At 35.1% G+C, this 20,067-nt stretch overlaps 1 protein-coding gene across 1 annotated transcript in view; it reads left to right on the top strand.

The window, feature by feature from the left end:
• IL1RAPL1 (interleukin 1 receptor accessory protein like 1) overlaps positions 1 to 20,067 on the top strand; it is a gene marked incomplete at its 3' end in the record, with an annotated part of 579,463 nt that overhangs the window by 157,734 nt on the left and 401,662 nt on the right. The gene's annotated exons all lie outside the window — the stretch shown is intronic.

The raw sequence follows: 20,067 nt of genomic DNA, 5'->3' as shown, positions 1-20,067 counted from the left end.
AATGGGATAAAGCCTCTTGGTTTTCACAGCATAACAAAATTTTTTGCCCATGGTGTAGGAGAAAAAAGCCATAGGAGCAATTTCTGTCAGAGGAGTTTTCAGATACTCTTTTGATCATCTGCTGTCATTCCCTCCCTTGTATCTAGCTCTGTCCCACTAGTTTGTATCACTTGTCTCTTTTATTTGTCTCCATCTCCTTTCCCAAGTTTTCCACCACGGTGGCAGAAAATTTATGCATTGCAAGGAGCTCCTTCATTCCAACTTTCACCTCTATCTCAAGTCTTAATATTCTGTGGCTGGTGTGTTCTGTGGGGAAATCTGCCTGGTTTGGGTTCACAGCTTCCCTCCTATATATACCAGGCAGGTACACATGAGGAACCTAAAAATTCTCTGCTAAGCCCTGATGATCTTCTGTTTGATTTTGCAGGAAGTGTGTTTTCATTACTCTGTTGCCTTTTCTTTTCTCACCAAGTTAATTAAAGTTAATTGATTAATTGGTACTCTGCCCTAGCAACCACCCAGCTGGAAAAGCACCAATCTGCAGTGATCATATGTGTAGAGCAAGTCTAATTTGTTATCCTATGTGGAAAGGCAAGAACTCCTTGTAAATTAGCTTTAACAATGTGTATTTTCCAGGAGAAGCAGTAAGATAGAGTACATCAGTACTCACAGGCTCTACCCAGCTTTCTGCAGCAGAGGCACTTGAAATCAGGTGCACAGACACAGCTTTGTTTCCAGCCAGGCAGCTTCAGGAATCCTTCTTCTGTTAAAATGTTTTTTCTGGCTTCTTACGTTTCAAACTGCCACCATTACACCTGGCAGACTCTCTGGTACATAAAAAATCTGCATATTTAGGGGGAAAAAAGCCCCAACTTCTTTTAATAAGGAACTGGGTACTTCCATAAGTCAGTGGTGGCAATTGAAATTACGTGTTTAGAGCTGTACTTTCAGTACCCTTTGCATGCTACAATCAAACCTATTCCTCTTTGAAGAGGAATTTGGAGGGAATTTGTAAAAATTGGGGCATTTGTTTCAGTTCATGGCATTTGCAAGTGTGTACAGAGTCCACTGCTCCAGTGACTCATTCTGGAACATACATGTTACCAGTCATTATTTCCTACTACATAAGAAAACTTTAAATTGGTCCAAATAAATCTTGAAAATGATGAATGTACTGAAAGTGTTGGCTTGATTTGAAATGTCTCCTTATCATTTCATTTTGTAATCAGTTCCAAAATTTTCAGTTCTTCTTCTGATTCAAAAATTTGAAAATACAAATTCCAAGTTATATTTTGCCTAGACAAAAAGTAATTTTCTTGCTATTTGGTTTATTTTAGCATTTGAGCAAAGCAAAAAAAAAAAAAAATTACAAAATATCTTATGCTCATTGAAGTTTCTGTAGAAATGTAGAAAGAAGTATTTCCTTCAGAATATGGCAGTAAGATACACATGTATTCAGAATATGGCAGTAAGATACACATGTATTCACCTCTGTAAAGTTCTTCCAGTATCTGTCAGAGGGCTAGGGTAAACTTGAGTTTGATGATTTTCTGTGAAACTGCACACTAATGCATTTGCTTTCTGTAGAATAACTTGGTTTTGTGCCAAGGGTGAGGTAGAAAATTAATTTCTGAAAGCACATTTTCCTTGTTTTCCCAGAAAATGGGGTGGAATATATTGTGTGTCTCTGTAATTTATAGGAATGAGAAATTATGAAAGTTGAGGGAACATGTCAATTTATGAATTATTTATTTTAATAAACTATAGATTCACTTACAGTCTCTTTCAAAAATCACAGATTTGTTCCTAAATATTTTCATGTGTATTCAAAGGTGTAATGTCATATCTAACCTTATCCAATGCCTACATAATATCTAATGTATTAGCTGGGTTGAGTTGTGAAATGATTACTTCTCTATTAAACACAGAAATTTCACTTCACCTTATGCTAATGTGATGATTTTGTGGTAAAAATGTTTATTAACACATTTTTCCTCATTTTATTTTATGATTTTCTCTAAAGCTTAAAAAGAATATTCAGACTCAAAAGCATATGTCACATTTGAACAAATAATTATTAGTACTTTTATCAGATAAGTAGATCACTGGAAAAAAATTGACCTTATCCTTTTCAGTAGTGAGCATTAACATTGAGGAGTTTGTATTCTTCAAGGTCACTTCCTTTTTAGAAATATTTAGGAACTTACAAAACTTTTTACAGAAATGCAATTTTTCCAGCCCAAAGAACTAAAGGTCAGACCTCAATGTTGCCATAAATAAAGGGTCTATGATAAGCTAGATGATAAGATAATGATAAGATAGATTTGCATTCAGATTAAATTTAAAATGATTCCAGTTTATTTATTTAAAGGAAAGTGATAGCAATTAAAATATAAAACAAAAAGACGCCACTGGAAAGAAAAATCAATATTGCTCCTATTTACAGGATCTAATGTGAAAATCATCATTTGGAAAAAAGAGCATGCTAATTTGGTAGGAAAGAAATCACTATCACATAGAAACACCAACACCAAGATCAGGTAAATCACATAATTAAAATAAATTATATTTATTTAAAAAATAACCAAAACATTTCCAAACATTGATAGAAATCAATAAACATTTGCTTAGGCAGCATCTTCTTCAGTTGTTGGGGTTATATAATTTCATATTTGGATAGAAATAGTTACATTACATTTATTAAGCCTGTATAATTTTATTCAGGCGCATTCTTCATTGGGAACAGAAGAAATCTGCTTTCCCTTAACAACTTTATTAATTGGTGGTGGTTCCTGGAACAAGAAACACAAAAGGCACTTTGAAAAATGTCTATTATTGTCATTAATTTTTTGCTAGGTTTTGTAGAGAATTGTAGCAAGTGGAATAATAAATAAAGACATGATAGATTTGTTATAAATAACATCATCAAGATGAACTGATTTGGGAAGATAACTCTTAGTTGAAAAAGCTCAAGTAATAACTTTAGCAGGCATTGGTGGCTGAACATGATCCATTTTGACATGGATCCATCTTTGTGAACATGAATACCAAAGAAACATACACACCTCAATAATGAGTGTGTGAGGAGTGTGGACCCTGCATGAAACTGGCTGGATTTTTTTTAACAGTCATTGTTTGTCATCAGTTGAATGAATGTGAAGTGAGTAATCTGTAGCATAGTCCAGTGATGTCAACAATTGAAGGTAGGGAGATAAAGAAACAAAGGAGAGCAGAGTCACTGACTGTCTCTCTCCACCTCCTGTAAGGCTCAGACCTGGATGGTTTTCTTGCAGGGGATATGAACCTCACTCAGTTCCTCTGTGTGCTTTATAAGGAGGCAACATTTCATATAAAATTCTGTTCTGTGGGCTGGACCCACATGATTATGTGACATCAATCTCATATGGAAGGCTGCCAGTTAGTTGCTGTTCATATGCTACAAGGCCATAAAGCATGGAAGGAATTATTAATGAAAGAGGATTTAGCTGCACCTTCCACCTCATGAAAGGGGGAGATTCATGTCTCATCCCCTGGATGCACCCATGATGGTTAAGATTTTGTGGACAAAATGTTGACCAAAGAACAAAACCTGCTGGTATGGCTGACAGAATTCAATATAACAGTTCCTTGGAGCAATTGTGGACTGCAATGTAATTGTGTGTAATGACAGGAATTTTAGAATAAATGTCATCCTTAAGGGACCATGTCTAATCAATCCCTTACAAACTCACCAGAGTAACAAAAGAGGCCTACAAGGGAGAATAGTGTGTGGAATATCTAGCATCAGCTGAAAAGTCACTGAATAACTTCTTTCTAGAGTGTCATTATTTCATATTTAGTATGTAAATGATTATATAAACTGATGATAAATATTATATTAAGGTATATTACTTATTTTGTAGTGAATGTACATAGGTGGTATAAAAGATTATGTATTTTTTCACTATAATTTCAAAGAGTTGTGAAGATACAGACAAAGTCTGTCAGCTAACATTCTACTATTTAGTGAGTTAATCTTACATAAGGGCTACTAGGAAGCAATTCTGTAATGTAAATATTTAGCATTCTATTAGACACTCCACAGTGCTTTTTTTGGTCTCCAGTTGCCTGCCCAGAAGGTGAAATACTCCTTCTGTGATCCATGCCTACCAAACACCTCAGCAAACTGAGACAGCATCAAACATGCCTAATCTGGGTGTGAGCAGCTGAACCCCCCCATCAGATTCAGCCTTGTGTCAGATATTTACCCTGGCTGGCTAATAGGACCATATTTTGCTTATTGTAGGACAAAAAAAAAATGCAGGTAAATCATGATCTTTGGTCACTTGTGTTTCAGGTAAACCTAATTTAAAAGGTCAAGATAATTACTATTTTCCTTAAAAAGTAAGTAGTATTTTTAATCACTCATATTAAACAGTGAATGCAAGACAGAAGAAAGGCTACATTTTACAGCAGGGGATTAAAATATATATATATATATTCTGAAAAGGATTTTAGAGTGAGTAATGAAAATTTAAGGTTGCAATTCAAAGACTAGTCAATTTAAGGCTAATTTGAAATGCATATACTTTCACTAAAATTAAAGTAAGTGGGTAGCTGCATTTTTCAGATGAAGTGAAATAAGGTGAGCAAATAATTCTCATTAAGGCTTAGTAACTGGGGATTTTGGAAAGCAGCCCAGTATCTAACTGTGTTGTAGTCATCTAAGTCTATGCAGAAATATGACCTTCAGATCTCAGGAATCTTTCCAACTTATTTTAAATCATTACAAAGATCAGCACACTAAATGAGTACCTAACACATTTCTATTTGCTTTTTGTTTGGAGTGTGCTTTTTTTTGAAATATTTAAAAACATGAGTATTAATTTTACGAGTTAGCAAGTCATGTGCAAATAACTATCTGCTCCAGAGAGCACACATCCTTAAAATCATACTGACTTAACAGGTGGAGGAAAGCTTTCTTTTGTGCAATCCAAACAGCAGCTCACCCCTGATGCTGTGCTGAGCCATGGACTGATTTCCAAATCCTGATATGAATATGATCTGAACAGTTTGCTGCACTGACAAGCCTTAGGGTGGCTGGGGAGAGAAGAGACCACAGAAGTTCCTAACACAACCTTTGCTCAGCCAGGAGCTCCATACAATACTGAATTCAAGTCAGGTCACTTAGGGCTTTGTTGTGTCAGGTCTTGGAAAACTTCCAAGAATGAATATTCCACAGCTCCTTTGGATGACCTGAATCATTGCTTAATTGTCTTCAGAGGGAAAGTTTTAAACTTAAATGCGGTTGAAATTTCCGGTTTCAGTTTATCACATTTATATGTGGTGTAAAATAATAAGACTTCATTTCCTTGATAGTTTTATGAATATAAATAATATTTGAAAAAGTAGGGGTTTGGGTTTTTTTTTACTGTCTGTGCATTATCTCTTAAGTAAAATGCATCTGTTCTCCCATCTTTGATTGACAGGAAAATGAGGTTTAGGAGGAATGAATGTCATTTATTGATTATTTTCATCACTGGATTTTTTCAGCATCCACTTCCTACAAAAAAATATACTCAATGCAAAATTGTGATAGAAACTGAGCTTTTCCTGACATATCTAGGTATATAAAAAATTGGTGTGTTTTTGTGATATATTATATTAGAACTTTTTAAAGAGAAGGACACTCTAATCAATGTATTGTTAAATTTACAGGATTTCTATCTACTTGGCGGCAGGGTAGGCTGGTATGGTTTATTCTCCAAAGTACATGGATGACATTTTGTCAACTAAAGCAAAGGATGCATTTTCAGGGTTATTATAATTCAAGTAAAAAAAGTGCTGGAACCCACATGATAAAAATTTTGATAGAGGAACGTCAACTAGATCTGTATGTATTTGAAAAATCTAGTACATAAGTAAGGAAAAAATTGTTCTTATCTCGATTAGGAATGCTGTTCAATTATAGTTCTTATAAGGAAGTGGTTTTATTCCCTCTGGGGAAAAAAAAATCTATGCAGAAGGACATTATTTTAGAAATCAGGCATGATGTAGCAGTGGGTGATATCAGGGGAAAATGAGGCTCATATGAAGGCAGGACTAAAGTTTAGAAGAAGAATTTCCTGAGTGTACAGTGACTGGAGAATAATGCCTTATTTGCATCTGTTCCTTCCTGTGCTCAGGAGGAGACACTGCCTATATTTTTAAATTTGATCCTGATGATATATATTGATGTAAAATGCAGTGTATGTGAAATTCTGTGGTAGAATTGTTAAGCATTGCAATTCCTGATGTGCAAAGTAGAAAGGAATCATGATTTCACATTTTACTCTACTGTATTTTTGACAACTACTAACATAGTAATTAAGAAAAAAAAAAAAAAAGAGAGCCCAGACTGCATACATTATGTTGGGATTTAATTATGATTTCCCTACTACCTAGAGAAAGATTCAATAATCACAATCCTCAAAATATCACAAATTTTTATAGTGCATTATATTCTAAAATAAACCATCAGATAGACATGGAAATATGCAACAAAACGATTACTTGGCCGAGCACAGGAGAGTTTTTCTCAAAGAATTGGAAGCATCAGCAAGATAATCCCTGATTTAGTCTTGGCATGTTAGATCTCAGATTCTCCACTCTTTGAGCTGTTATGTGCTGACTTCAGCATGGACATGGTTAACCTGGGGCATGATTACACATTTCCTTACAGAAAGTGAGGGAGTAATCCAGAGGTCAGAAAGTGTAAAATTCAAGTGGCATAGTGAATACAAGGAGAAAGGAAAAGAATATGCAAATAAGTGTTGAAAGGTAGGAAATTTGGTAGATGAAAGAAGCATCTATTTCTTGTTTATTTTTCTGGTCAGTCTTTTTTCTTTCTCTTCCTTCACTTCTAAAACTGCTGAGCTCTGACATGAATAACAGTGTGATAGCAGTAACCCTTCAAAAAATTGGACTTTTTAGTGGTTGACGGTGTGTTTGTTATTGATGAAAAAATTTGATATTGATGAAAAAATTTAAAGACAAGATCCTAAAATAAAATATAATCCATTTTTAGGTGATTATGATATTAAGAAATGGCAGAATCTTAAGTACAAATATGACTATTTTTATCCATGTTATGACTCCTGCAGGAATGCATCAGGCAGAGATGCTCTTGGGAGCACCTATTACAACTCTAGGGAGTCCTAAAGAAAAACATGCACCAAGAAGTTAAACATTAATGTGTAATAACTCCAAAATCTGAAGATCAAGAGAGCAGAAAGAGAATCTTATATTCTCTCTTGCTTTCTTGCCCCAGCTGCAAGTTGAAGTCCCTTGCAGGACTGTGAGACTTTTGCCTTTACAATTTGACTGTATTAGCAATAAAGTGGTGAAGATGAGGGAAGAAGTTTCTGGCACTGTCCTCAGCCCCAAAAGCTCTTGTGCAAAATGGGTAATGCATTAGTGGTTGTTTGCCATGGATATTTTCTTTGGTTTGTGTTTCAAGCAAAGCTTAGCTTGTATCTCCAGCATCATGACAGACTCACTATGCAATATATAGAATTTTTGTTGTATTCCTAGTTGCTGTCCTTCTTTTCTTCAAATTATATTTGCATATTTTGACAGTAGGCAAAATATCTATTGTGGACCATTTGTCCATGGTCTTAAAGATCCTCAAACTTAATGTTAGAAAATGAAATATTTTCTTCTTAACAGCCTCTGTTTGTCTGGGAGTGGGCTTGGTTCACTGAACAGAGTCCTGAACATACCTGAACCATATACTAAGTGTAACAGCAGTATGTATCTCAAAAGTTCTGGAAAGAAGAATTAAGATTGTCTGAGGTCAATTCATTTCCTGTCTCTGCTAGAGTCTCTTCATAAAAATATGAAGAACTAAAGAAGTAAAAAAGTCTTTTTCAACTTTTAGAACAAACAAAGACTTCTTGCAAAAAGCCACAAAAGGAAACTTAATAGGAAAAAAGTTATGACTTCCTGTTACAGTAGTAAATTTGTGGAAGCTAAGTATCTGGCTATTTTACATCAAAATATTGTGATGTTAATTCTATCAGATTTGTCTATAACTGCTTTATTTTTGCAAGTCACTAAAGCAGAATGAAGCACTTGTTCATGAAAAGAAATAACATTTCCCAAAGCAAAGTTTTTAAACCCAAGAATAAATTAAAGTATTTTTAATGAATATCTCTGAAATACAATGTAGTCTAGTAATATGTCCTTTAATATATAAGATGCTGAAAAAAGTTATCTGCAGGAATGATAATTTGCCATGGTACAATATTTCTAAATGGCTAGAGAAATTTTCTGTATTAAGATAAAGAAAGAAATACATAATTGGTAATATATTTTAGCATCATTAGAATTTGACCAGTTTCTCCTTCAAAGGTTGGATTATTTGTGTTTGCTTTAATATATTAATCAACATAAATAGATATGACAATTCTTAGCTCAGTTAAGATGAAAATATCAGTATTGGGAAAAAAAGGTATTTTCAAATATGCCTGTTATTTTGGGGATATTTTAACTAATTTTTTGAAGTTTTTAAAAAAGTTGTTTAACTTTCTTTTAAGATAGTTCATAGAATCCTAGTGATTTATTAATGTTTACAAATAAATGCAACATTTCTTGCAATAAAGCAGCCTGTTAGTGGCCTAGAACTTGCTTCTGCTTCCACAGGACTTTTTAAACACTATTCAGTCCTGAAGGGTCTTCCAGAAGGTCAAGTAATCCACTTTTCTAATTAGTTATCATCTCACGAGCTTGTCATTAAGTGTCACTATCCTGTATATGACCTGTCCTGTGACTGGAGAGTGACAGAGATCAGGGTGCATCACCTGAAGGACAAACCATAGATTGTTTGTTGGGTTTTTGAGTGTGATGAGGAAATAGGAGTTAATGCTTTTTATTTGCAGATTTCTGCTTGTTGACAGTGGTTTTTAAATTCAGCAATACCTCATAGACCAGAGTGCAAAAAATAGTAACCACTTTCCAACATGGAAATCCTAGCCTGCTCTTTGAGTGTCTGTTTCAAATGGAAAAACTGGCAGATTGAATTATGAAAATAAGGATTATAAATCTTTGACATGAGTTGCTCATACTTATTTCCCAGAAGTCATTTATTATAGGTGCATACTCAAGTGATTGTCTCTTCTTTGGTACATTTTTGAGAGTTTTTGAATAAGCTTCCCAGATGTTGCTAAAATACACCATCACCTGCAGTTTCTTCTTTGTTCGTGCTAAGGTACCAACCTCTGTGCACATATTCTTTCACTTTCCAATAATAATAATAATATTAATAATATTAATAATAATAATAATAATAATAATAATAATAGAGTCATTTAGTGACTTTTGAGGTTTAAAGGGCTGAATTATAGCATAGCAGATTACCAATTACTTTCATACAGACAGTAGATACAAATGCATTCCCCATGACTTTCATTCTGAACCAGAAGCTAAATTTTAGAAAGGAGCATTGTAATCTAAATGCTGAAATTATGTTAGAAGTGAGAAATCAAAGAAATGGTGTCTAATCTTTTCCTTCATGACACGCTAATCAGTGACTTTTATTAGACACTTAACAGCAAATACTTACAAGTATTAAATATCAGAAATTTGTGTGCTGGAAAGTGCTGCACTGACAGAACTGAGATGGCTCTAATCTAACCCTCACATTTAATCAGCACATTTCTCTGCTTAACAGTGCTTTTTCTCCTACTGTTAGCTTTTTGATGATGAAAAACACATTTTGGTTTTGTGTCAGTACTGGAAATAGGACTTGCAATCACAAAATCTTTTGCCACTCTGTGCTGTGCAAGTGATTGAACAAAAAATTCAGTCTGTCAAGAAACAGTCAATAGCCATCATGGCAGCTGATTTTGTGCTGATCAAGGCTTCTGGGGTGAAAGCTTGCATTGTCCTGGGAATGCTGATGCCCTGAACTGCCCAACAAAGTTAAAGATGGGCAGAGTTAAATGTAAGGTAGAATTTTTTTATGCAATAATGTTTGTTACATGATGACATTATTTATATAACTTTACATATTTATTTTTGTATAGAATATAACAGTCAATATTAAGGTATATATGCTACAATTTTTATGGGTAGCAGAAGAGGAAGGGATTACATTTTTCAACCCTTTACCTTCTCAATTTACTATCCTTTACATTGGATTTCTATACATGATTTTTTGACCTTTATCACTCACTATGCTAGGGTATTATTGGTTGGTTCCTGGGAATTACCTTGTAAGACAGCAATGCTGTGGTATTGGAAATGCTGTTGGTATAAGGTACTGCAGAATAAAGCAGCTGCTTTATTAACAGCTTCAAATATAAGCTATTTCATTCCAAGGGATAATTCTGGTTTTCGACTGGAGAAAACCTTGTAAAATCATGTTAGGGAAGATGAGTTCTGGTATTATCAAACCTAGCACTGTTGAAATGCCTACCTTTTCTTCTATATTCCATTGAAATGTAAAGCCTCCAAATTGGCAAAGCAATAAACAACCATTTAAAATGAAATTTTTAGAGCTAGAAAACAAGCATTGGGTTTTTTTGTCTCTACTGTGTTGCCTTAAGTACTTTCACCTATCCAGCATAAACCAACTCAAAACCCATGGTGGTTGACCATAACATCTAGGCTAGGATGCCTTTTGTGAGACTGTGTCCACCGGCCTGTGACTGATATTTCTTAAAGAAAAAGAGTTCAATTGATTTGGAAGGGGTTTCGACAAACCCATTTATGACGTGCAGCTTGAGCAGCCTCAGTGCTAAGCTGGAACTGGTAGATAGAACTAGAAAGCTACAGGACACCTGGCAAAAAAACAATGGTCATTTCTTTTGCTGCAGTAGGCACTTGGATGTCATGTTGGGTTGTCAGGGCAGAGGAAAAAACATCATTCAGTCTTGACTGAGGATAAAATGTAATACAAATTTCCTTGGAAAATGATCCTTAGCTGAATCAAAACCAGGAAGAGACAATCCAGGTAACTAAGCAGATGGACTTCTCAATTTTATTTTTGAAAGCAATCAAAACAAAACAGCAATAAAGGAGCCGTTCTATAAATATAACCATGTTGAACAAACAAACTTCTTTAGGATGGTTCTGAGTGTCTTCTTTCCTCTCTATTTGTTTTGTAGTTTTGTTTGTTGTTTACTTTTGGCAATGTTTCATGTATATATCTACAGGGAAAAACACTCCTGCTGTGGACTCTTCATATGTTCTTGCATATTCTCAGTGAGAACAGTGGAAGTATCTTTTTATAATTTTGCCCAGTTTTCTGCTTCCAGTTTCATTAAGATTGGGAAAAAAAAAAAAAAAAACAAACCAAACAAACCAAACCATTTCTGCTGTGCCACATAAAATGGTTGCAAGGAATCAGTACATTCAAGAGCAATATCAAGGCAAGGATTAGCAAGCAGAAAGTGGGAGAAATGTCACACAAGCCCTTTTTCTGGGTGTGCTCACCCACACACAGCTGGCAGAGGTCTGGGGATGCTGAGTGTTGTTCTGGGGCTGGGCTGGGACTGGAGGGATGTTTGGCGGGACATGGTCCCCACTGGTCCACTCCTGCTCTGCTGCTGAATTAAGGACAAGAATTTAACAGGTTTTTGATTGGAATTAATTGGTATACTCTGGGGATGTAAGTGGAAGAGATGGAAAGTGGAGAATAAAGAAGGAATTTTTACACTGAATTGTAGACCCTGCTGGGGTGGGTTTTTATGATCTGCCTGGGTTTGTTCCTAGAGTTGGGTGTTTCTGATAAGGGTGGTGGATAGAGCTGAGCTCAGACTAGTTACCCATGCATATAATAGACATATTACGTTATTGAATTATTGGAATGGAATTTTGTTTTGTTTAATGTAAAAATTCTACATATAAGTTTAAACTATAAATTTTGAAAAACATGGTTATGTTACTTATGTCTTGTTACATTCCAGTATGAAAAAAATGGAATTCAAGTAATGTTCTTACCTTTTATTTATTTTGTTTATAATCATTTCCCATATTTGTGTTTGGATCAAAATTAAAGTCTTAGTTGAAAATGTTCTTTTAATGTATAATTTGCCACTTATGGATAAGTGTGTGTTTGGCTCACCTAATCAAAGTTGTGCTTCAAAGTATGTTTGAGAATGGTGTCTTGAGAATGCCAAATGGTTTGTTTCCATAAAACTAAGTGAATTCAGATTGCCAGGCATCATTATAATTTAACAGTGACTAAGACACATATATTTCTATTTTTATGTTAATGAAACAAGCAGCACTATCCTGCATATGTGGGGTTCTCTAGAGGTTCTCTAAAGATCATCATTTCACTGCCTATAATGAAAAGTTTGCATTGATGGCTTTTTAAATAGGTATTGTTGCTTCTTCAAAGTGTTAAGAGAGTAAGGAACAGTATGTCTTGGATTACCATAAATAGGGTAAGAGCACACTGAAATTGTAGCTTCAAACACTACCTTCAGAGCAATGTGTTTGGAACTTTTATAAGTTCCACAGTCATTTAAAAACATAAACCAGAGAAACAAGAAGGAAAATGAGACATTTGTATAATCTGATTATAACTATGTGGTTTTTCTATTTAAAATGGGCTTTTATTCCAAGAGAACAATAGAAAAAGCTGAGGCCTCCTACCCAAAAGGGGAAAGTTCACAATAATTTTTTTGTTTGTCTTGAAGTCCAGTCATCAGAATAAGTATATTACCTTTTATTCTACTTACTGATTGTATTAAATACTTAGAGACATAAAAATAAGTGTTTATATTTTTAAATATTGGCCTAGAATATCAATCACAGACATGACTATATAATAAAAAAGGAAAGTCATAAATCAGCTCTGTCGTATGTCTTGTCAGAATTTAGGACAAAATCTGTTGCAGGAGGCTGGAAGACATTCATGGTTGTTATTTTGGAGCAGTAATATTTTGCCAGAAGGGAAAATGCTTTGCCTCAAATCAGTGTCAAATTTTGCAGCTGAATCCAAAACTTTCTTGTGACTAAAGTTTTTGTTTTTCTCAGTTAGTTTCTTGAGCTTGGAATTCAGTAGAAAGTATTAAAAGGATACAAATTCCTCATTAAAGTTCAGAAATAAATTCTAGAACCACACCACCCACTATCATGAAATTATCAAGTAGTTCCTAATATCCCATGAGCCAAGCAGAAAAGTACTAAGAATAACTATATTAAAGTTGTACATGAAATTTTGTGGGTATATATAATATATATAAATATGTGATATATTATATATATATGTGTGTGTGTGTGTGTGTGTGTGTGATATACATATATGCATAAGCACAACATATGTACTGTTAAAAGTATAGGAACATTTGAAAATGAGACATGACTAAAGATGGAATTAAACCAGTCCCTTAATAAGAAGCAAATAAAGCAAGGATGATGGTATGATAGTAGATGGTGAGACACAGGAAGCAACTGTGGAGAGATGGGGAAGACATTGTAATAGTTTGAATTTACTAATGGGTTGTATGAAATTGGCAATACCAGGTCAAAAAACAGTTACATCTATTTCAGTGCCTCGGTTTTGATCCCAGACTGCAGCAGACAGAGAAGCAGCAAGGGGAACAATACCATTATAGTTTTTAGGTGTACTCATATGCTCTGTTAGTCAGCTATTACTGCCTTGACTCATTCCTTAAAGTTTTTTTCTCCCACGAATTAGGAGAAATGTTTTGAGCCTATGCAAGCTGAGACAATCATTTACCAGCATGCACAGAGTTCACCTCTGAGGAAAGGGATAGCATACCAAATTCCTGACTTGAAATTCTAGTCTGATGATTTCAGTCTTTTGATTCTATTTTTGTTTTACGACAAAACTAAACACTCATTCCTTATTCACCTTCTTCTTGGCATCCATGATTTCACTGTCTTCTGTTGCATGCCTGAGGTTTAAAGGTCAGCTCTCATTCAGAAGTGTTTGTATAACTTTGGGAATTCTTTCTGCCCTTCTTCGCTTCTTTTTAAATCTTTTTATCCTTTTGGGATATATGGACCATAAGTATTTTATTCTCTCTTCCTTTCCTTATCATTTTTGCATGTTTTGGTTTTATTTTTCACTCTTTACCCTTTTTACTCTTTCCTCTTTAGATAATAATTTCATAGAAGTCTTCATTATAATTGCAAATCTTTGACTAAGTAGTAAGGTTAAAAACTGGTGTTTTCTGACTGCCAGTGGTAACTCCTTTTCACTCTTTCCATGAAAAAATAATAAATCAGGATTGCTTTCTTTATTCTGCACAATTTCAATGTGTTCAGTATTGGTTTATCCATTGTGCTACCAAGTGCCAAGTGCTATCATGTTATTCTTCTTCACCTCTTGACACTTCTCCCAACACTCTGCTCATTTAATAGAAAAAAATATTCATTTGAGGTTGGGACATGTAAAAATATTCAGTGTTTTAACTGTGACATTGACACATCTGTACCACAGAATATGGTACGTCTTATACCCATTCCTAGAACACAGTTATTTACAAAATATTAATCCTCACCATTGGTTACTCTTACAGGTATAAAATTGTATAGTAAAATATATGAAGGATTGTAAGAAATTCTCTTTATTGTAAAGGAAATAGAAAGCAGATATGACCAATCTGGCAGCCCATCTAATCTAGTATTTTCTTTCTGGTGCTATTGGAGATAGTATGTTTTGAGGAGTGCTGTAGCAGACATATTTGCAACAACCCGTTTGGATTGTGCATTTCTTTTTGTGTTCATCTGACTTTACAGCTTGAAACAAGAAGCTTCAATCCTTCATCCTTTAGGTAATTTCCATCTCCCTTCAGGGCACAAGGTAATCTTTAGCTGACAAGGGCACAAAGCCACATTTTAGGGAGGCAGGTTCCTCCATCATTTTCCACATGAGTACATTGCATCTTTCTCTGATGTATGTGGCCCTGGCCCATGTTAGAGGCAGAGTGCTGAGCTAATCACAGGTCTGCTCCAGCACAGCAGATCCTGTAAGATAACAGATGATCCACAACAAGTACAGAATTTCCTGTCAAGAGTACATAATTCCATCTGAAAACACATAGTAATGCATGTCAAAAAAGTCAATTGACTGTACTTGTAGGTAATTTTATACCTTATCCCTTTGTAAATATATCTGCTGGTATGAAATTCAGTATATACAATTTGATATTATAAAATTTTTATATATATATATATACAAATTTTATAACCTTGATTCAAATTGGGAAAGTATTCATGACTTATTTTTTTCCTGGAAGAGAAGGTTATAATTTATTAAATTTTTCAAAAAGCTTTTTTTTATGACATAAGCAATTTAAATTGTTTTTATGAATATTTTTCTTGTCTATGTGGAATGGAGAAGACAACTCCAGCAGACTGGAATTGAAGATTGTGGTTACCTTTTCTTTAATTTAAAAGTGCTGGCCTGATTAGTGGAAAGAATAACTGTTCTTTGTCTACAAAATACTTTCAACAACCAAATAAAAATTGGGACAGTTTGATTTCCTGCACCATCATGAGTAAATCTCCATCCTCTGTTCAGTAAATCATTTGGCACCTTCTTGACAACTGAAAATGGGAACAATGATATCTTTCTAACTCACAGAGGAGGTGTGATGGACTACAACCCCTAATCACACTAAGTGGTTGTCTGATTAAAGATCTGAGACCAGTGATAATCCCAATCTAGCAGTTCTCTCAATTAAAATCCTCAACTGTCCCTTAGTTAAACTGCTTCACAAAAAGAGACATTGATTCACCAGAAAAATGAAATATGTATTGGTAGTATGCATGTTTTACGGGCTCTATTTTGAATAAGATGCAGAGTGTTTTAAGTGGTCTTGAGTCATCTGTTGATTTTTAAAATTGTTTTAAAGTTTTCATTCTCTTACAGTTAAGACCATTAGGTCATTTATGTAACTTTCTAGAAGCCATATATCAAGATACTCCTTCAGGAAATACTTTAAATTTTGCCCAACTAGAGGATGACTTGTGAATTGGCTAGCACATATTTTTCAAAAAGATTCTAGTTTGGAATTTAAGCCATATGAAGAGGATATGCTATTTTCCATGGAATGTGTGTCAATACAGGAATTGAGGGAAGATTTTTTAATATATATTTTTTCCCCTACACAATGTAGGACAACATATCAAACATACAAACTGAATAATCTGCAGGAGGAAAAGGTGGCTCACATGGATACCATCAAATTTCGTAAAATATCCAGTATGGCAAATGAATAAGAGGCAGAATACAGTCTCAGCCTTAAATGTCTACACATTGTCTACATTAAAAGCAGCATGAGAAACTTAGGGTTATATTTTTAAGGGTTATTTCTTTTTTGGTATTTTTCAGTGGATTCAGTCTATCAGTTCAGTTTCTCTTACTCTAGAAATAAATGTAACTCATACCTTCCAAACCTGAATACCTTCAATTTGAATTGAAAAAGTTCAGATAACATGTACCCGAAGAAGTTATTTTGTTCCTATTTCATTCAAAAATTCAGATGTTTATTGTTTATATATATATATATATATATATATTTCAAAATATACTATTCCTTAACTCCAAAAAATATCTTCATGCCTCCTTTAGATTAAATTTTATTATTTTATAATTATGAAAATTGAAAAGAATTTAGAAGACATTTTAAGGAAGGTTGGAGCCATCCAGTTCTGCACTAAACTTCTGACACTATTGACTGCTTTTTTAATGCAGTGTGGACTAACAGAAATGATCAACCCTATTTCTACATAGGTTTTCCTCTAAATGCCACATGACTGATTTAAAATTTTGAAAAGTATCCTAAACATTAGATAATAGGGTATTTTGAATCAATGCCATTTCCAGATATCATTGCCATATAGACTTAGGTATCCCTGTGAAGGGCAGTACTATTCTCCAGTGAATAAGGTGTGTCTTTCTTGATCATCTTGTCACTTAACTCATCAGTGCTCATATAATTCTGTGGAGATTTTTTTCTGCTATGAAACCCTGTACACTCACTATGTTAATTATTATCTTAATTGTGCATTTTTATATAACATCCTAGCTTTATTTCTGTTTGCTAGTTTTCAGAGTTTTTTGTGATTCTGCTGAAGATATAAAGCACAGGACTTAGTTTTCTTATACTGAGTGCACAGAAAAAAGCATATTCATCTCGAACATATTCTCATTGTCTTGCACCAAAAGATATCCTAACTATCAGACTTACTCATGTCTTTTTAACCAGCAGTGTGCACAGATTATAAAAATATTATATAAACTCCTTTGCAGGTGAAGACATACAACCAAATTTTGCTTTCACCTGCGTGTGTTTAAGGACAAAACGTGTGTGTATCTGATATTTCTGTAAAAAGGCTCCTGATTCTTCCTTCTTTTATCAGGTCATACCAAATTTTTAAACATTGATGCTATTTTACTCTTTTTATATTTGTTACTGGAACTCCTAATGCGCTTGGAGACTTTGAAAAGCTTCACATAATTGTACTCATCTCTTTTGAGGGTTCCTATATTTTTTTGTACATATTTTAGCTCTTTTTCAAAGATTTTCTAGGAACTACCAGCTCTTCTCTTGTGATTCTTCATGATCAATCATTGTGCTTTCCAATTTGCCATCTTGGATGAATATACACAGCAATTACACAAGTTTGTGTGTGGATATACAAATGTGCATTTGAATATGCACATGTTTATAGGCATATGCATATGGAAAAATATGTATACACACTCATATGGGCACAACATATATAGAATATGCATATATGGATATTCATATTGGCATATTTAGGCGGATAGGAGTCACACAGGCCCTAGCTGCCGGAGTGGCTAGCTCTATGAAACTATCACAAAACTGATTTTCCTTTGGTGCTCTAAGGACTCCAGCTCTTCATGACCCTTTCAGAAGTCCAGTGTACAGTAGTATCTGTGCATCACTGTGACAGCACTTTTTGTCTTCTGCAAATTGAAGTTCATTACATTAGTGCTGATGTTCTCTCAGCAGGTGGTCGATGTCAATTATTTTTTGCTTCTGTGTAATGAAAGCTGCTACATATTCATTTCAATTCTGTTACAGACCTCTGAAGTTCTGACAAGCTGTGAGCAGTTCTTCTATCAGGTAAACTTATGAACAGCTTCCTAATAGTTGGAATCATCTTGTCCTGACTAACCTGGATTTCTCACAACTTGTCTCTATGTTTGCCTCATACACAGCTGAGGTTGTCCTTTTCCTCTCTCAATTTTTAGAGCTTGTTGCAGAAGACAGGCATCCAAACCTCACTTGCTCCCTTGCAACAGCTGTTTCCAAGTGTTGGACAAGGTGATTTTATTTTAGCAGGTGCATGCACAAGATAATTTACATTGATCTGAGACTTGGACTATGTCCACATGAGAAACTTACCTTGCCCTTGTCCAAGCCAGCACAAAGTCTCTAGTCAGATCAAGCTGAGTTCTGTTCCTCTGGAAATAACAGCTTCAGGACAATGTGCCAGTATCAGTCACATGGACACAGAACAACCTAATCCTGAATTTTGAATAAAGTGCTTCTTGACTATACACTATTCAGATAAAAAACAAAACAAAAGAAAACAAAGCAAAAATAAGAACCCACTAAACAGAATATGGTATTACACAAAAACTCTTTCTAGTCTTCAAACTGCCTCAGTACTGAAATTTCCAGTTACATTTCCAGGATTTTACCATAACTTTGATATATTTTACATGCATACACACACAGACACACACATATGTATATATATATATATATAACCCCTAACTCTGAATCTATGGATCTGTGGGATTTTTTAAAAACCATTTTCTAGGTATTCAAAAAATGTCTGAAACAATGGATCTTTTTCAAAGCCTTTGTTTGTCTTGTGACTCATTACAGGGACAGTAACTCATTGGGCACTCATGTTACACTGGCAACTAAATCTGTTGAGAAACATCCAAGTTATGCTCATATAAATCTCCCTAACAGCCAACTAGAGCACTCCCTCTTCTATGTGCACACACACTGCCAGGCATAAAGAAAAGATGGTTGAAAAGTTTTACTTTGTGTCCCTCTAGGCAATAAGTCATCAGAATTCATTTTTATGACTGAAGGCATAAAGAGTTTAGTGGCTGTGGAGCTGCCTCTGTTTACCAGAACTGGCTTTCTGGACTTGCACAATGCAGTGTGCATTAGGCAGGTAGAAATTTGTTATCAGCAGTATAAAAACATCTGTCATGCTGTCAAGTTTAATGAGAGGGAGGCATGGAAGAAAAGATTGCAATCTAGAGATATAATTAGATCTCTGGAAAATAAGTTTGAGCCATGTACCTTGTTCATTGAAACACAGAATGACCCACTTACACACTGGCTGGGGCAGGAAGGCACCTCTGGACATCACCTGGGCCAAGCCTCTCCTCAGAGCAGGGTCAGCAAGAGCAGGGCAGCCAGGAGTGTGTCCAGCTGGGTTTCTAATATCTCAAAGTATAGAGACTCCACAGCTTCTCTAGACAACCTTTCTGGATGCGACCTTCCTCCTCTCAAAGAAGATTTTACTTATGTTTAAGTCTCATTTTGTGCCCTCTGCCTTTAGTCCCCCATCAGGGATCATGACCCCTCTGAGTGTTCTCTTCCAGACTGACAAGTCACAGCTCTTTCAGCCTCTTCTTTTATGCCAGATACTCCAGTCCTTGGCCCCCTTCATTGGACTCCAGTATGTTCACATCTCTCAGACTGGGAAGCCCAGCACTGGACCCAGAACTTCAGATTTGTCTTGCCAGAGTAGAGGAAGAGGATCCCTTCCCTCGACCTGCTATCAACACTTTTGTGTAATGCAGCCCAGAGTTCCTTTAGCCTTCTTGGCTGCAAAGGCAGACTGCAGACTCATGTCCAGACTTTGTATTTACCAGGACACCCAGGACATTCCCTGCAAATGCTTTCCAGATGGGGAGTACCATTCACTGGTACTTCGATTCTTCTTCTCCATGGTCAGGGCATGGCCTTTACCATTATTGATCTCTAAAACTTTTGGCCCATTTCTCCAGCCTCTTGAGGTCTTCCTAAATAATATGACCCCAATCTGGTGCATCAGCCACTCTTT

This window comes from Fringilla coelebs (genome assembly GCF_963513975.1).
Source record: "Fringilla coelebs genome assembly, chromosome: 2".
Taxonomy (NCBI): domain Eukaryota; kingdom Metazoa; phylum Chordata; class Aves; order Passeriformes; family Fringillidae; genus Fringilla; species Fringilla coelebs.
The sequence above is the reverse complement of the archived record's forward strand: the minus strand, read 5'-3'. Positions and strand labels throughout refer to the sequence as shown.